At 35.4% G+C, this 17,512-nt stretch overlaps 1 long non-coding RNA gene across 2 annotated transcripts; it reads left to right on the top strand.

Annotated features, from left to right (window-relative positions):
* The first annotated feature begins 113 nt into the window (after positions 1-113).
* LOC136253496 (uncharacterized) lies at positions 114-14,465 on the top strand. Of its 2 annotated transcripts, XR_010700157.1 has the most exons (8): positions 114-432; positions 546-681; positions 1,836-2,005; positions 2,058-2,139; positions 9,421-9,493; positions 9,727-11,051; positions 11,105-11,187; positions 14,295-14,465. It is a non-coding gene; the product is annotated as an uncharacterized lncRNA (long non-coding RNA). The 2 variants fall into 2 exon arrangements; XR_010700156.1 differs by having other exon boundaries at positions 114-681.
* Positions 14,466-17,512: the final 3,047 nt, after the last annotated feature.

The raw sequence follows: 17,512 nt of genomic DNA, 5'->3' as shown, positions 1-17,512 counted from the left end.
CTGTGAGAAGGCCTGTGAATACAGGGAGTCTGAAACATGTAGCTGAAACGTGAAGAATGCAGATATAAAGTTTGGTGCATATGCAGATAAGGTTGGAAGTTTTATAACAATAATTTAATAGGCTAGTTTATAGATGTAGTTTGAGATTGAGTGTGGCAGCCATTCACGGCATCTTTCTAAAAGCTATTGCAGTATTTATGTAGCAGCACTATAAGTATGCGGTACAGCCGGCTCTAACACTTATGTTGTCTCGATCGCTAGAGTGCCAAAAAACTTGTTAAGTAATGGGCGTGGCACCCATAGCATTTCGCTAGCAAAATTTAACCTGTTCTTTTGGCCATTAGAGTGCCATACCTAACAAGTTTTTCAAAAAGCTTATAACTTGCACTCTCGCGAGATGATGTTGCGTTTGAGCAGTACCGTACTGAGCCGGTGAGCTTCTAATTTATTTGATGAATGGTCAATGTTGGGGGAGATACATACTTTAGTCTTCTTGTCTAATAATTGTTTTGGACAACTGGGAGGATTTAATTATGACGTCTCAGTTCTGACAGGTGCATCCAACTTTGGATGACATGAATTTCCTACGTAGCTAGCTACACTGAAGCCGAAATAGTGTGATGCGTCCGTTCGTGCCGACAGTCGTGGCAATATTAGAGTTCCATTCAGGGCTAAAACTAGGTATGTTACATTGTGGTGATGTTATGCTTGATGCAGCTGTAGTTAAATGCTTTACAAATGCTGGTTAAAAGTCCAGCATTTGTAAAGAACTGGTTTACCTAGCTATAGTCCAACAAAGCACGCTAGATTTAGCTAGCTACTCATGTGTACAATATGAAGGCAATACAATAAAATTGATGTGTGTTGTGATCTATTAATCAAGACAACCAAATTGTGTAACTACACTGTATCCAAGTTAACTACACCGTATCCAAGGGCAGTTCCAGAAATTTTGGTGACAGGTTTCCACAATTTCTGTTGCATGCACACTGGAATCCAGGGGGCATGCTCCTTTTTTGATTATGCATTTTGAGGTTGAATCTGGTGACAATTTTAACCAAAAAAGTCTTTAAGCTCATATTTTATATACACATACGGTTGGATATAGGCTGCTTCAGTTATCATAGTGTCAGGAACAGACTAAAGAGTTAAGAGGTGGAGTTACATATGTAAAGTTTGAAGCATACAACAGAGACATGAATGCCATCCGGCTGGGGTCTGGGGGTATGCCCGAGGAAGGTCTTAAACATTCTGACATAAGATTTTTAGATAGGTAAACTTAAAAAAAATAAAATGTGACTATTCTATTAGGGTAGCTGACTGCTCTATTAGTTGAAACTTTGATACACTTGTAAAGATCAATGCAAAATCAAATTTACCAGTTTCTGGAAACCTCAGAAACCCCCCTAAATCCACCCCTGGTATCTATCTTGGTTTTGAGATCATTGGTAGTGTTTTTATCTTTGAGGGTCAGTAGATGAGACTATGAATTGCAAGTAGGGGTAACTTTCAATGGCTTTGAACATTGGCAATCACAACATCCTGGGATAGGGGGGATTTTTTCTTTCTTTGTCCATTTTCTGTTTCGCCTTATTGTTAGCTACCCTAGGTTAAGTAATGTTTAAGTCTGTAGTTCCTATTTGTATGTTAGGTTAGGGAATCCTAAGGCTGATGCACATGTTGCTGTAAAACGTTCAGTGATAGTCACTGTAAAGCTCTAATTATATAACCAAGTACTAAAGATAATATGTTTGAGAAACTACAAGGCATAGAGCTGTGCCCTAACCGGGGAATATAATCCATGTTGTACAAAGACGCAATCATATAATACTTAGGTCTGTTCGTGCTGGTGAAGAAACATATGTGTCGTCCTATATAATATATATGCCCATCACGAAAGAAGTGGGTGACAGTGACTATTTTGATTGGAAGACAAATAATCCCTATTGATTGCTATGCCCGCTTTATAAACAACATGATTGGAAGTTGCTACTAATCGCTGGAGGTTAGTTTGCATTTGTTAAAGCACTTTTGATGGTCTTGTTTCTTTCGTCTAGCATGACTTGGCCAACTTGTTCACTCGTGTATGGGATGGGTGAAAACCAAGCTATTGTGTGGAGAAGGCGCAGTTTCCAGTAGGTAAGAGTATGTGATGATGCATAGTCCTCCACCCAAAGCCATAATTTCACCCCATTGTATTGAACCCTTTGATGGAGAGAACAAACACAATGTACACAAAATGTGTCCTTAGGCTGATAATTGCTGTGTGCATGGTTGTGCTTGCTATTTACTGCTATTACTACAGTCTGCTACCATCAAAAATGCTCCACATGCTTGTGAACACTGACATATAGGGACCCGCCGATTATGCTCATTATTTTACCTATTATGCTATGTTGCACTGCTCAAAATTTTGCCTATTATGCTTAAACTAATGCTCAATATTTACCTATTATGCTCAATATTTATACCTCAGTTTCCATGTTTTTCTAGTAAATTTGCACTTTATGGGAAAACAGTAAGTTTCTGAAGCACAGACTCTGAATCCTTGCTTGTCAAAATGCATGTCACAGAAAAGATCGATATACTCTAATAGAACAGTCAGATGTCTGTTTATTCTCTGACTGTTCTATTAGAGTATATCGATCTTTTTCTGTGATATGTATTTGGTAAGCAAGAATTTATGGTAATGCACAAGTGTTCTGCCTATTATGCTAACATTATGCTCAATGCTTTTAAGCACCTATTATGCTCATTATTATGCCAGCATAATTGGCGGGTCCCTACTGACATATCCATGAAATTCTGGTATTGCATTTCAGTCACATTTGCTCTTCAAAATTTTATTTCATCTTGCAGCATACATACAGGTATCATGAAAATTTTAGTACAAATGACCCAGCTCATATACTCACTACATAACTCAGATATCAGTTGAGGTGACATGTGGCTGCTTTTATTTACTGTGGTCTGCTCTTGGCAACTCCAGCCATGTCTTAATCCAGCACTCTCATTTAAATGTATCATGTGACACAAATCGTGTACAAATGCATAAATAGTTAAGTGTTCGTTGGATGTTTAAGCTTCACTGCTTGTAGGCGCCAGATTCAATACCACAATTCTCACAATTTAAAGTGTGATCTCACATTCTCACATCTCCATGGTCAGATAATCAGAATTCATACTGATTGTAATTGCATACTAATACAACACTTATGTTTATGTACCAGTCAGAATGCAACAATTTTTTTTCAAAGTAACACAAATTACAAGTAAAATGGTAACTAAATACAAAATTAACTCTACTACTACAGTTACAGTACTACCACAACTACTACTACTACTAACTAAGGGTAAAGGGGATTGTCATCACCAGACCCCTGTAGAGCCCGATATCTAACTTGCATTGTAAGTCCATAAGGCAACAGACAGTTGTTGGAAGAGATTCTTACGTGCTAACTTGGGAGGAACACCACTAGGGGGGGTAGTTCGGTCAGCAATGATGTTTAAGGATCGCAAAGCAAATGGGGTCCAGATTCCAAAAGTCAGAATTGTATTACTGTGTATATAATTGCATCTTTTCTACTTGCACACACTGTGTTGGCCAGTACATGCCCCATTATAGGTTGTCCCATTGGCAATTGTACTTGGTTGTATGTGCCCCGGGCCTAATAATAACATTCAACAGTCAAGCCTGCATGCTGTTATGGGGTGCCTCCATGTAGAAAATGAGAGTTAGGATAGATTATAGGCTATAATTATGTTGTTACAAATACCTAGAGATTACATTCTCTCATGCCATAATAGGATATAGTATAAGCTTGATTCTACACTGTGACTATAATTTTAGTTAAAGTAATAAATTATTATATCCAGGGCTGGTACAACTGCATACAAATTTGCTGTATATATATAGCTACATGTATAACTGAGAGTGTGGTTTAGCCTAAAATTCTAAACTGTAGCTGCATATGTAATTAAAAGCCTAAAGTTTATATTAAAAGCCACATATCAAAATTGAAAGTGTTTATTGGAACCCAGAATTAACCACAATTATGTGTCACTTTGTACTTAGGCAATGGTGTTGTTTATGAACACAACTGAATAATATCAATGTTGTAAGTTAAATACAGACACATATATGCTCTAGCTATCATGCTATCTCCCACAAATTTTGGTTGAGCTGATCCTTTATGTTTTGTAACATTTCAACCTTATATGTACAACATTGTTCAGTGTTCTTTTCCTGAGGTGCATACTCTACTAATGTAAGTACAGTAGAAGTGACCATAGTACTAGTCTCTAGTCAATAGTGGGAAACAGGAGAAGAAACTGATCTATTCACTTTGCAGTGTTACTTCAGCTGCAATTTTTCTGTGTGGCCTGGTTAAGTGTGTGGCCTGGTTAAGATTAAAGGAATTCATTAAACTTGTGCTGCAATGTCTTAGTTTTTGTAACAGGTCATTTCAATTTCAGTAACAACAGTTTCAATGTGGTTAGTGGTTAGGATTTGCCTCCATAAATTACAAAGTAAACAAGCAAAACAATAGTTATGACAGGAAGTGTAGCAAATTAAATAATGGCCAGCACTACACATGGTGTAACTATAGAAGTGTAAACTACAAAGCATTATATTTCTGAGTACTAGAGCCTAGGAGATTTCTTCTCAAATTTTATAACAACTGCTATAAACAAATGTCATGTTGATTATCTTGAGATGACATTGCTATAAACTGAGAAGGCTAAACTTGCTAATGCATGCAGGGAGTCACAATCATGCCTCTGTATGCTGAAAAATCTCAGACCCATTGGTGACTTTATATGCAATCTAGGCATAGGCCAATTCTGTACAGAAGCTGGGATCTTCTTCTCTACATTCAGCCTGCACTTAATGTTAGACTTCTCATCACCAAAGGGATGCTATGCTTGTCAGAAGGTTAATCCTGTAAATACAGGGTGTGGGGGAAAAAAAACTCTGTGAAATACAGACATTTATCAATCATCTGCTTTTATTTAATTATTGTTTTAACAGTGTCCGTATTATTCTCCATAATTTTGAGTAGTTTTTGCCAGTACAACTGTGAGTATTATGAGCTAGAAATATGAACATCATGAGTCAGAAATGTCATTAGTAACAGTTTATGGGTAGAAATACATACTTTGAATGAGTACTATGCTTGTGTTATGGATTCACTATAAATTTTGTGTCCAATTTGTAACATCAAGATTCTCTAATAGAGCAGTCAGTTACCCTAATAATAGAGCTATTCCAATAAAATGTTTAATAGATGCATTAATTTAAAAGTTATCAAAATTGACCAAATTCAGTTATTTCAGAAGGCTGGTTTTTGAAAATTTCGTGTGATGGGCATGCCCCAGGCCCACTAGATATGCACGTTGGCTGTCCTTCACATACTGTGCAATTTGTATCTACCTCACTTTCTTTACAGCTACACACAAAGCATCAGTTTCAATATGGGTATAATTTAGATTTAAGTGCTGGAACCACCTCAAGAAATGCTGCTAGTACTACACACATTTCAGTAATCTTTTTCAGTCTCTATAGCAGTAACTTCTTTGCTTATGAGACATGCATAATGCTGTTAAAAATACAAATGCAGAATGAATGCTCAATCTCAGGCTTTGTGGCACAGCACTTCCCTAGACTGCAAGTTGTCTGTGGATCAAGTCACTATTATGTATGGCATTCAATGAGGGATGCACCATGTTTGCCAATAAAAATTATTTTGAAAAATAGCTACAATGATAAAATCAATGAGCAAAATGCTGAAAAATTAGGTGGATTTTTGGCATAATGGACACTGAGGAACAACAGCTTGGCACATTATTATACATGAGATAGAACAATCACACAGTATTAGATCAGCAATAATGGCAATTAGAGCTGAGATACTCTAATAGAACAGTCAAACACAATATGTGACTGGATCGTATCTGCAAAAAGGAATCTTACAGCTTTCCAAATTTCCAAGTTTCATGAGTCATAATTCATCATGTTTTCAACATAATTATTGTCTTAAAATTACATCATGGAATAGTGCTATGCTAGGAGTGTAAGGTGATCACATTTCAAGCTGGTACTGGTATTCATACACACAAGTGAAGTTATGGATTGCCAAGTACATGCAATTGAAATGACTATAAGAACCCTTTTCGCAGACCCAGTCACATATTAACACTTATAGGAAAAGCAATAAGGATCAAGATACTCAGTTACTATATTTATGAAATATTCTAATAGAACAGTCAAGCATGCTTGTGAGCTTGAGACACTGCAATCAGTATTAATTATTAATGTTCAGCAAAGTAAATTTTGAGGAAACTATTAGGCAAAGTAGGTAAGAAATAAAGAATTGCTGGAAACAAAAATAGGCGGAAAAATTCAAAATACACACATCCCAAAATAAAATTTAATGCCATTGTTGTCTCCTGCATTTACAGGCTTTAGCTTATTGTTTAGTCACAGGCATCTATATACTTTACCTTGCATTAACTGACGTGTGTAAAGTGCAAACTCTCTTTCTTGTTTATTTATTACTTTTGTAATGTACAGAACTCAGTATTGAGTGTATGGTACCGTAACACTAAAACATTATAACATTACAATTAATTAAATAGATGAATTTCTAAAAGTGCTTACTGTTGTTATAATCAAGGATAATTTTGTGCTATGGTACCACTTACATGTAATTCAATTCAATGTCTATACTTGCTATTAGCAATTTATTTTTTATCCATGATATTTGTACAAGCAAATCTAAACTTGACACGGCAGTTATTTTGATTGTAATTGCTAAGGCATGACATGCATGGATGATCAATGCAGACAACTCACTGGAACTTTTAAAAAAAGCTATATACAAGACAGTTAACAAAGATGCAATAGCTTATAAGACCAAGCAGTGTAATTAGAACACATACAGTGGCTACGATATACTGACTGCTTTATTAGAGCACCTTGATCTTTTTACAAAATTCAAGTAGCTGAAAAGTGGACTGACCAGACCATGGTCTCTGGTCCTGACTTGGTTTTGTAGTTGCTGTAGCTATGGATTCATCTGCTGCTTCTGTGAACAATGTAGACCTTAGTGTTCTTCATTCTGCTAATACATCAACACAGCTTCCAAGATAAAGATTTCAAGAGACAATCCCATATAAAAACATCCAAGTTGTAAAAAAAAGGTGGCTGCCTTTAAAACGGTAAGAAGTTGTAAAATTGAAAGTGGAAGCTAAGAAATTGTTGTGATGATGTTAATCACTGTAGCCATTAATGGTAACATCATTGCAGCATCTCTTGGCTTCCACCTTTGATTTTATAACTTTAATAAAAGTATTTTGCCCTTTGTTTTTCACAGTTCAGTGGTTTTTTACTTCTTTTTGTATATAAAACTTAAAGCTGCATAGGCTACCTAGACAACAGCATGTGCATAAAATATTGTCCTGTTCAATCAAGAAGGAACATGAGAGATCCAATGATGGTCAGATTGTACCTACAAATCAATAAAGAGTATCACTGATGACCACCAATTAATATATAACAAGACATGCAACCACCAATATTATTTGTGTATTAGCTATATATTACACCAGTACATTTATGAAGCTTAAATGTTAAAAGGCATACCGGTACATTTATACAGTACATGGATGTAAGTTGTGGTGCTTAATTACTTCATAATCACCAGCTACAAAGCACATCCATTGTTATTGTGGGCACTGCAGTCACTCCCTTCCACCTATATTTAAAACTTAGCATATGCTTAAATTTCCTCACATATAACAGGCAAACCATAACTGGCTTTACACTAGGCAAGTACATGCATGTCTGACAAAAAATGTAATTAATTCACCATTACCTAGTAGCAGTGAATAGAAGTTATGATAACATTAGTCACATACTGGTACATTTGTGTGCTGGTGGTTTTCAATATGTGATCTCCCAGTGAACAGTCACATGTGTGTATGCATAACAGTTTCCATGGTAGCATCCATTGACAAAAGCGTAGCCAGAACCCGGGCTAGCAGGAGCATCAATAATTTAAATATCAAGATTGAGGTACTCTAATAGAACAGTCAAGCAGTCACACTATTCAGAGAGGCAGTGTAGCAAACTATGCAGTTATTTATCAGCAATTTGGTGGAGGACTGCCGTTGTGAGCAGGAAGTTACCTTTTTTTGCTCTTGTGCCTTACCACACCAGAGAGTTTAGATATGCCATTGGCTAGTAGCTGGGCCCTGGCATCACCAAAAGTCTGGCTACGCACCTGTCCATTGACCTGTACATCTCTATATCATCACAACAACAATACGTAATCATTATGATGCTTCTCCCAGTATGTTTCTTTTTGTTGCCATTCTGTACAAGGAAATTGACACATAGCTATCTAGGAATATGTATAGTTACCCTCCAGTACCAATTTAATATAATAGACTGGTCATGTATGTGTAGTGGTATATAGTTAGAATTGAGAGGGATATATTATATTCCTCTCTCAACTCTAACTGTATACCGCTATACATTATAATTGTATGTGACAATTGCAAGACTATAGTACTTTAGTCCAGAACTATAGGAGTAAAGCAGTATGGGTTGGGTAGGAGTTAAATTTGCACATCAAGTTTCATTGGTTAACTAGTACCATGATCCCTACTTGCACTTGTGCCTTAAAATTTTTGTAACTTAATTCACATGAATATACATTGTTATACAAATTGCACACACCAAACACTTAGTCTTATACTGCAAGCAAAAGAATGTTATTTTGCTTTGTGCTCATTGTGCAGTATTATGCATGGAGAATAGTACATTTGCCAGTGCAAAATCATGAGTAAGTCTGTTTTCATAAAAACTCACTAACTGTGAGAAACCAAACTTGTAGCATTATTATGAGTTACATTGTGTCTGGAGGCAACAGTTAATTGGCTGGTAAGTCAATCAGTAGTGACTGAATTTGACAAAACTTGGCTTCAATGCAAAAGTTTCATTAGTAGATATGGCAATTTTAATAATCATTGTGCAGTAACTTCACAGTGCCTAAAGCTGTGCAAACAAAAATTTGCACCATGTGGAATATGGTAGTGTATTAGGCCAGCAATCCATTTGTGGTAAAAATGTGAGTTTGACTTAGTGTGCATGGAAACCAGGTCGAATCCAGTCACATAGCTTATTTTACGTTGTATAGCTTGCTTTGGAGATACGCTTGGACTTGATCATACCCAAGCAGTGCTATGGAGAACATGATATAAGACTACAGCTAGTTTCTGGTCAATAGAAAACTCTGATCATTATAATCCCTACAACGCATCATTTGTTTTGCATACGATGAAACTACTGAAAAGCTGTATAAGATATCTGACTATACAATGGTCATTTGACTCACTTCATTTTCATTGTTACAGGACGATACACATGTGGAGGATGATTTATCAAAGAATAATAATCTCACTGAAATTTGTATGTAATATACTTTAGGTAAGACATGTTTCAAAATAATGTACATCAAAGTTACCTCTGAAGGTCTTCTGTTGTGATGCCTGAGTGAAACGAAGGTGCTACTACAGGGCCTGAGGGTTTATAAATTCTGTAGAACCCTGTGTTTCAAAGTCTAATTTATTTAGACCACAGCATGTTGTTTTACCTTCTCAGCTGCTTGTGACATGAGAAATGTTGCAGGTACATAATTACCATGTCTTGTATTGCAACAGGTACTAAGATATGTTGAGACAATAACAAGGGGTCTACAGGATTTAGATATGTGTAAGTAACCAATAAAATTTGAGTATTGTGTTCTAGACTACATGAAGTGTTAGTTACTAACTTTTGGAAGCATAGTTAACACATACCAACATTGGCATAACTTAGCTATACAGTCAGTGATGCTATTATGCATTTTCAATTTGCACCATTTATATGATGTGTATGTACTGCAATTGAGCATCACCAGCCATAAATCTCTGTGTGTTTTGAAGCACTGTAAAAGTAGACATGACTATAGTGCAGTATTAGTTACAACATGAGACAGGAGAAACATGTTTATTCATTACACCTGTATGTAGTGTATCATTCTGTATGTGTCTTCAGCTGCTATGTTTTGTGTGGCCAACACAAGACCAAATGGAAAGCAGTTATGTTATGTTGTGTGGTAAGGTTATGGTTAACCAGTAACAATTTCAGTTTCAATAGATTACACTCCCCTGGATTGTTTTGTTGATACCAAGAGTTTTTAAAATTCCTGGGTATGCAGTTACACTAGCCATGTATTTGTTTGCAGCATGCCTCATACACTTATTATAGTTCTTCAGATCCACAGCTTCCACATCCTTTTGCAAGATAAGGATCTCTAGAGGTAATCACATCTACAGAACAGGTATCGTTTAGTTCAACCAAGAGAGGTATAATGGTGCTAGTACATGAGGGATGATGGTCAGATTGTGTACACAAAACAATGAGGAGAATCACTGATTGTCACACCCACTGCAACATGACACATAAATGCTACATTAATATTTTTAACAGTTATCAGACCAGATTGTGATGCTTCTTAATTTAAAATAATTCATCAACGCAAAAACACACCCATTTAATTACGAACACTGGAATCACTCCTTTAGACCCTTCCACCTAAACAGTTTCCCAATGCACAGTGTACAGAATGGACAAATCATTAATATTTTGTTGAAATAGATAAGAATGTGAGGCCACATAATAAACTAACATAAAGTACATGTGTAATTATAATTCAGTGCCTATCAATATTATAGCTTTGCACTAGTCATATACATACCGTAACATACGTACAATTAATAATAATGCAGTGATACACAGATCACTCTCAACTCTAACTGTATACCATCATATGTACAAAGTGACAAGTATAAGACTTTTTTTAGTCCATAGATATAACAGATCAAACTTTGAAACTCATAGCATACTGCTGTCTTAAGATTCCTTGCTTCAAACTTATATAAAACTGGATGTGTGTGGAAACCTTTTTTATTATGGAGAACAGTAGTACACATGAACATCCATAGTAAGTCCAATTTCATTGTACATGAAAGCAAACTTCACTTACATATGTAATAGATGTACTCCCTCGTAAATCACCACCTGCTGTTGACAACACCTTACAGTAACTAATAAGAAGTGGAACACAAAGAAGGAGAAAGGTAACACATGCACTGCATGCCCTGCAGTACAGTATATGGCATATGAGACAAGTCAAATATTTAACTATAAAGAATCATACTTGTAGCATTATAGCTATATTACAAATTTCATTAATATCTGATAGCAACAAAATAGTTTGATGGTCAGTCAGGTTTACCAATTATTATACTGAATGTGTTCTTCCCTTGACTATGGCCTTTTGACTCATTCAGTCTTGTTTCTTACAGTACAATCTAAATAAAGTAAACCTTAGCTTGAATGTTCACTTATTACATTATGAGACAGAACACAAGGGAAAGCATTGAATCCTGTAAATGAAATGGCTATACCTGTGTGATGTTTGTAAATCCATTTCTCTAAAAAATTACAATTAATTTCTAAGCTTTGTCATGTTGATAATTTTATTGAGGTGGCTTCAGTCTACATTGCAGTAGCTGTTCCATGTCAACATTATACTGTAATATTGAGTTCTAAGGCTATGTGTTACACATTAAATATGCTTCCATGTAATACGTAGCAAAATCTTTAATCTGAAAACCAATGGTTTTGTTGTTATTTAACCAAAGCATCATAGTAATGGAAACAGATATCATTAACATAGCTAAAATGTTCAGTATAAAAGTACATAGGTCACTATGACCTCTCAGAGGGAGATGACATGAAAGTAAACAACTATCCCATATACGTGATATAGAGAGGATATGTTATTGACCAAAGTATGGAGGTGCATTACCTGTGGTACATACTTTGGTCAAGACATGTACGTGTGTATGTGTATCCATTGTTCTAGTGACAATCACCAAGGTATCAGCAATTTAATACTTGCATGAAAATACTGTATGTACTTTGAAGCCTTCTATTATCTGACACTCCATTTGTACCAAAAGTTAATAAGATGTTAGGAGTAACAAATGGTGTTACATTGGTACACTAAATTTCAGATGGTTACATTGTATGAACCAAGCTAACGTACTCTGATAATCAGATGAGGTGGTATTGCTATGGCAATATTACATTTCAACTTGACATAGCATGCTCATGTGCATATTAAATATGTAACTCTAGACTATTATTTAACATTATTAATCTGGCAATGAGACTTTCACTTAATTACTAACTTAGAGTGTCAGATTACAATTTAATAGTTACATACAGTACGAATATTAGTCATATGCTCAATGACATGCCTACATGTTTCTCACCATAGGCTAATGGCTATATACATGTACACCTGCAAATCTTGACCAAAAGCATGAGCTACAGGTAATGTAGCTACTACGTAACAGATTTTGGTCATTCAAACATCCTCCCTAAGTTACATATATGGGGCTGTTTACTTTCATGTCATCTCCCTCTGAGAGGTCATGGTTAACCCGTATATATTTGGGTAGCTATAATTATGTTTGTCATTAAATGTTATCCGTTATCAATTAAAAATTATGTTTCACCAGAAACTCATTAGTCTAGTTGAAAAAGTAGTCACTGATTGTTTGTTTGTTTGTTGTTATTTATTAAATGCAGCATGCTTAATGCACATGGAATTGGCTGATTAGACAGCACCACAGTCATGCCACAATACATGCAATAGGTCTTGCTATAATAACACTTTGTTTCCTTTACAGTTATAGCCTTAATATTTGCTATCTGGTTGTAAAGGGAAAAATCATTCAAAGAAACAGCTCCATCAGTGACATTGACACTTACATTTCCTAGAGCAATAGTAGGTCAGAATCATATAGAAATCAACCATTAAGAAAAATTAAACTTATTTATAATTAATAACAGAAGTGCATAGCAGTATAATGCACTACTAGAGCTTTACTAAGATAGAGGTACATAATTAATGTTGGTTAGCTGAGTTGTGATACATTGATTTAATTTCAATTTCAATACTAACACATCTGGTTTCAATATTGGCTCTCTAATTCCAAGAAAATCAGTAATTGTATAGCTGTATAAACTCAACTTCCAAACTCAACTTGTAGCTCAACTTCCATCTTTTGAAGATACTTTTGACTTATCTTTTGATGTGCTTACACGATTGTGCTCAAGCACAATGACTGTTTATTAAACAAAATATTAAAACCTCCAGTATCTAGTGATCAGATAAATTATGTATCAGGTATAATATGCATTATCAATAGTTCCCTGGGCGGTTGCCCATATAAAGTACTGTAGGTACATGGATGTGTACGCACACATGTGCAGGATACACTCACCTTGTCTCTCCTCCAGAACTACATAATCAAAGCAACTATTACAACAAAAGTGGTTAATTGCTAGACCGAGTATGCTATTATTCTAACCATACACAGTGTGTATAGCATGCAGTGGCCACATTTGACATGGGATCGATGCTGTCCTAGCCACAGTAATTTAACAGGGCAATCTACTGGTGCTATACACTCATGACACACTATATACATTTCATCCATACATGGCCTGTGGCATTTTATGCAGGTGAATTTGTACTGTATAGGTGCTCACACACTGGTGCAGATACTCTTCAAAAGACTTTAAGTAGGTACATACAGTATATAGAGAACTGAGCCAAAATAAATTAAAGATGTTCGGTATAATATTATTGTGGTAATATAGTACCAGAAAAATTATCTGAATACCTTCTTAAAATTGATAAAAACTGTATGAAGTGAAGCAAGTTACTTGGGGATGCTTTAAAGTTATAAGATTACCTGATCCAAAACAGCCAAGCTGCAAGAAAGGGTGTAGTCCCCAAAATGCCATGGTAAAAATCCTAGTTGGTAGCCAAGAAATGGCTGTGATGGTAGGTAAATGGCAAAATTTTCAACATGACAATTTAGATGAATTTGTACTGCTTCCTCCAAGTTTTACTAGGACTCAGCAATAAATTCACCTGAATTATCAGTATAAGTTTTTTGTCATTTACCTACCATCACAGCCATTTCTTGGCTGTCACCTTGGATTTCACATCTTATTCACCATGGCATTTTGGGAGCCACACCCTTTTTTACAGCTTGGCTGTTTTGGATTAGATATCACTTCTTTTTGTATTTGTATACTCCAAAGCTGTCCACATAGGCCAGCTTTAAAGTTTCATTTTATCTGTCTTTTTTCTTTTCTACAGGAAGATCTGGATTTAAGTGGTTATTTTATGATTATGCAAATTTTTATATTTTCTCAACAGGCAGACAGTATGCAACTATAAAATGATTCCAACTTGTTACAATTTTGGACAGTTATTTCTCATTACAAATTACTATGATTACTACCGTATGTAACTAGTTGCAGTATATTACTATACAGTTACTTTAATATTAATCAATTATGTAACTTAGTAATGATGCTAGTACATGAGGGATGATGGTCAGATTGTGTACACAAAACAATGAGGAGAATCACTGATTGTCACACCCACTGCAACATGACACATAAATGCTACATTAATATTTTTAACAGTTATCAGACCAGATGGTGATGCTTCTTAATTTAAAATAATTCATCAACACAAAAACACACCCATTTAATTGCGAGCACTGGAATCACTCCTTTAGACCCTTCCACCTAAACAGTTTTCCAGTGCACAGTGTGCAGAATTTACAAAACATACATTATTTAATATTTTGTTGAACGGTGTTATAAATCAGGGGCGGATCCAGGGGGGGTTCCAAGGGTTCCATGGAACCCCCTTTTGAAAAGCCTCTCTCACTCGAGATACTCTAATAGAGCAGTCAAATTGAGATACTCTAATAGAGCAGTCACGGTAGTCTTTTGAGGAGCAGTGTAGGAAGCTATATATCTAGTTATAAATAAGGAAGGAAATATAGTTGGTGACGTGGGAGTTATTGCCAGCAGGTGATGACCTTTTTTTTTTTTTTTGGTCTTCAACTTATACAGCTAAGCTAAAGTTGCAATTTCAAAGTGGAACCCCCCTTTTTAAAAGTCTGGATCCGCCCCTGTAAATAGATAAGAATCTGAGGCCACATAATAAATTAACATCATATCTGTGTATAGTTATACTTCAGTGCCTTTTCAATATAATAGCTTTGCACTTATCACATACATACCATAACATACAATTAATATTAATGCTGTGGTACACAGATCACTCTCAACTGTGACAAGTGCAAGACTAGTTTAGTCCATAGGTCAAACTTTGAAACTGATAGCATACTCCTATCTTAAGATTCGTTGCTTCAAACTTATATAAAACTGGATGTATGTGGAAACCTTTTTTCCCATACAGTATAATGGAGAACAGTAGTACACATGGACATTCACAGGAAGTCCAATTTCATTGCACATGAAAGCAAACTTCACTTACATACATAGTAGATGTACTCCCTTGTAAATCATTACCTGCTGTTGAGTCAACACCTTACAGTAACCAATAAGAAGTGGAACACAAAGAAGGAGAAAGGTAACGCATGCACTGCATGCCCTGCAGTACAGTATATGGCATATGGGACAAGTCAAATATGTAACTATAAAGAATCATATGTACTTGTAGCATTATAGCTATTAATATTACAAGTTTCATTTGTCTGATAGCAACAAAATAGTTTGATGGTCAGTCAGGTTCATTATACTGATGTGTTCTTCCCTTGACTATGGCCTTTTGACTCATTCAGTCTTGTTTCCTACAGTACAATCTAAAGCCTCAGCTTGAATATTCACTTATTACACTATGAGACAGAACACAAGCGAGAGCATTGAATCCTGTAAATGAAATGGCCATATATCTGTGTGATGTTAATTGGTAAAATCCATTTCTCTAAAAGATTACAATTAATTTCTAAGCTTTGCCATGTTGATAATTGAGGTGGCTTCAGCCTACATTACAGCAGCTGTTCCATGTCAACAGTATACTGTAATATTGAGTTCTAAGCCTATCTTATGCATTAAAATATGCTTCCATGTCATGAGTAGGAATATCTTTAATCTGAAAAACAATGGTTTTGTTGTTATTTAACCAAAGCATCATAGTAATGGAAACAGATAACATTAACATAGTTAAAATGTTCAGTATAAAAATACATAGGTCACTGTGACCTCTCAGAGGGAGATGACATGAAAGTAAACAGCTATCCCATATATGTGACTTAGGGATGATATGTTATTTACCAAAGTATGTAGGTGCATTACCTGTGGTACATACTTTGGTCAAGACATGTAGGTGTGTATGTGTATCCATTGTTCTAGTGAAAAACACCAAGGTATCGGCAATTTAATACTTGCATGAAATACTGTATGTACTTTGAAGCCTCCTATTATCTGACACTCCATTTGTACCAAGCGTTAATAAGGTGTTAGGATTATCAAATGGTGTTACATTGTTACACTACATTTCAGATGGCTACATTGTATGAACCAAGCTAACGTACTCAACAGTTGATAATCAGATGAAGTGATATTGCTATGGCAATAATACATTTCAGCTTGACATAGTATGCTCATGTGCATATTAAATATGTAACTCTAGACTATTATTCGACATTAAAATGAGACTTTCACTTAATTGCTAACTTTGAGTGTCAGATTACAATTTAATAGCTACATACTGTACGAATATTATTCATGTACTCAATGACATGCCTACATGTTTCTCACCGTAGGCTAATGGCTATATACATGAACACCTGCAAATGTTGACCAAAAGCATGAGCCACAGGTAATGTATACCTTTATGTTTCACCAGAAACTCATTAGTCTTAGAGCAGTCAATGATTGTTTGTTGTTATTTATAAAATGCAGCATGGTTAATGCATATAGAATTGGCTGATTAGACAGCACCTACTTTAAAACCTTCTATTAACTGACACTCCATTCGTACCAAAAGTTATGTTAGGGTAATTATCAAATGTTGTTACACCACATTTTACATGCATCAGTGACATTGACACTTACATTGTCTTTTCCAAGGGCAATTATAGTAGGCTGGAATCATATAGAAATCAAAGAAATTAACTTACAAGAAGTTACTGGTATTTAAAATTGTTATATATATTTAATAGCAGAAAGTGCATAATAGTATAATGTATTGAACTACTCTACTACAGCTTTACTAGGATAGAGGTACATAATCAAGGCTAACTGAGTTTTGATACATAGTTCAAGTTCAATACTAACACATGTGGTTTCAATATGGGTTCTCTAATTCCTAGAGAATCAGCTATTCTAGCTGCATAAACTGATCATTCTTAACATAGCTAAACTTTTCTTTTGAAGATACTTTTGACTTATCTTTTGAGGATGCTTTACATGGTTGTGCTAAAACATACAATGGCTGTTTAAACAAATAATTTAATGTCCAGCAGCTGGTGATCAGACATGTATCATTATTTT

Source organism: Dysidea avara, chromosome 1 (genome assembly GCF_963678975.1).
Source record: "Dysidea avara chromosome 1, odDysAvar1.4, whole genome shotgun sequence".
Taxonomy (NCBI): Eukaryota; Metazoa; Porifera; class Demospongiae; order Dictyoceratida; family Dysideidae; genus Dysidea; species Dysidea avara.
Note: the sequence above shows the minus strand (reverse complement) of the source record. Positions and strands in the feature narration are given on the sequence as shown.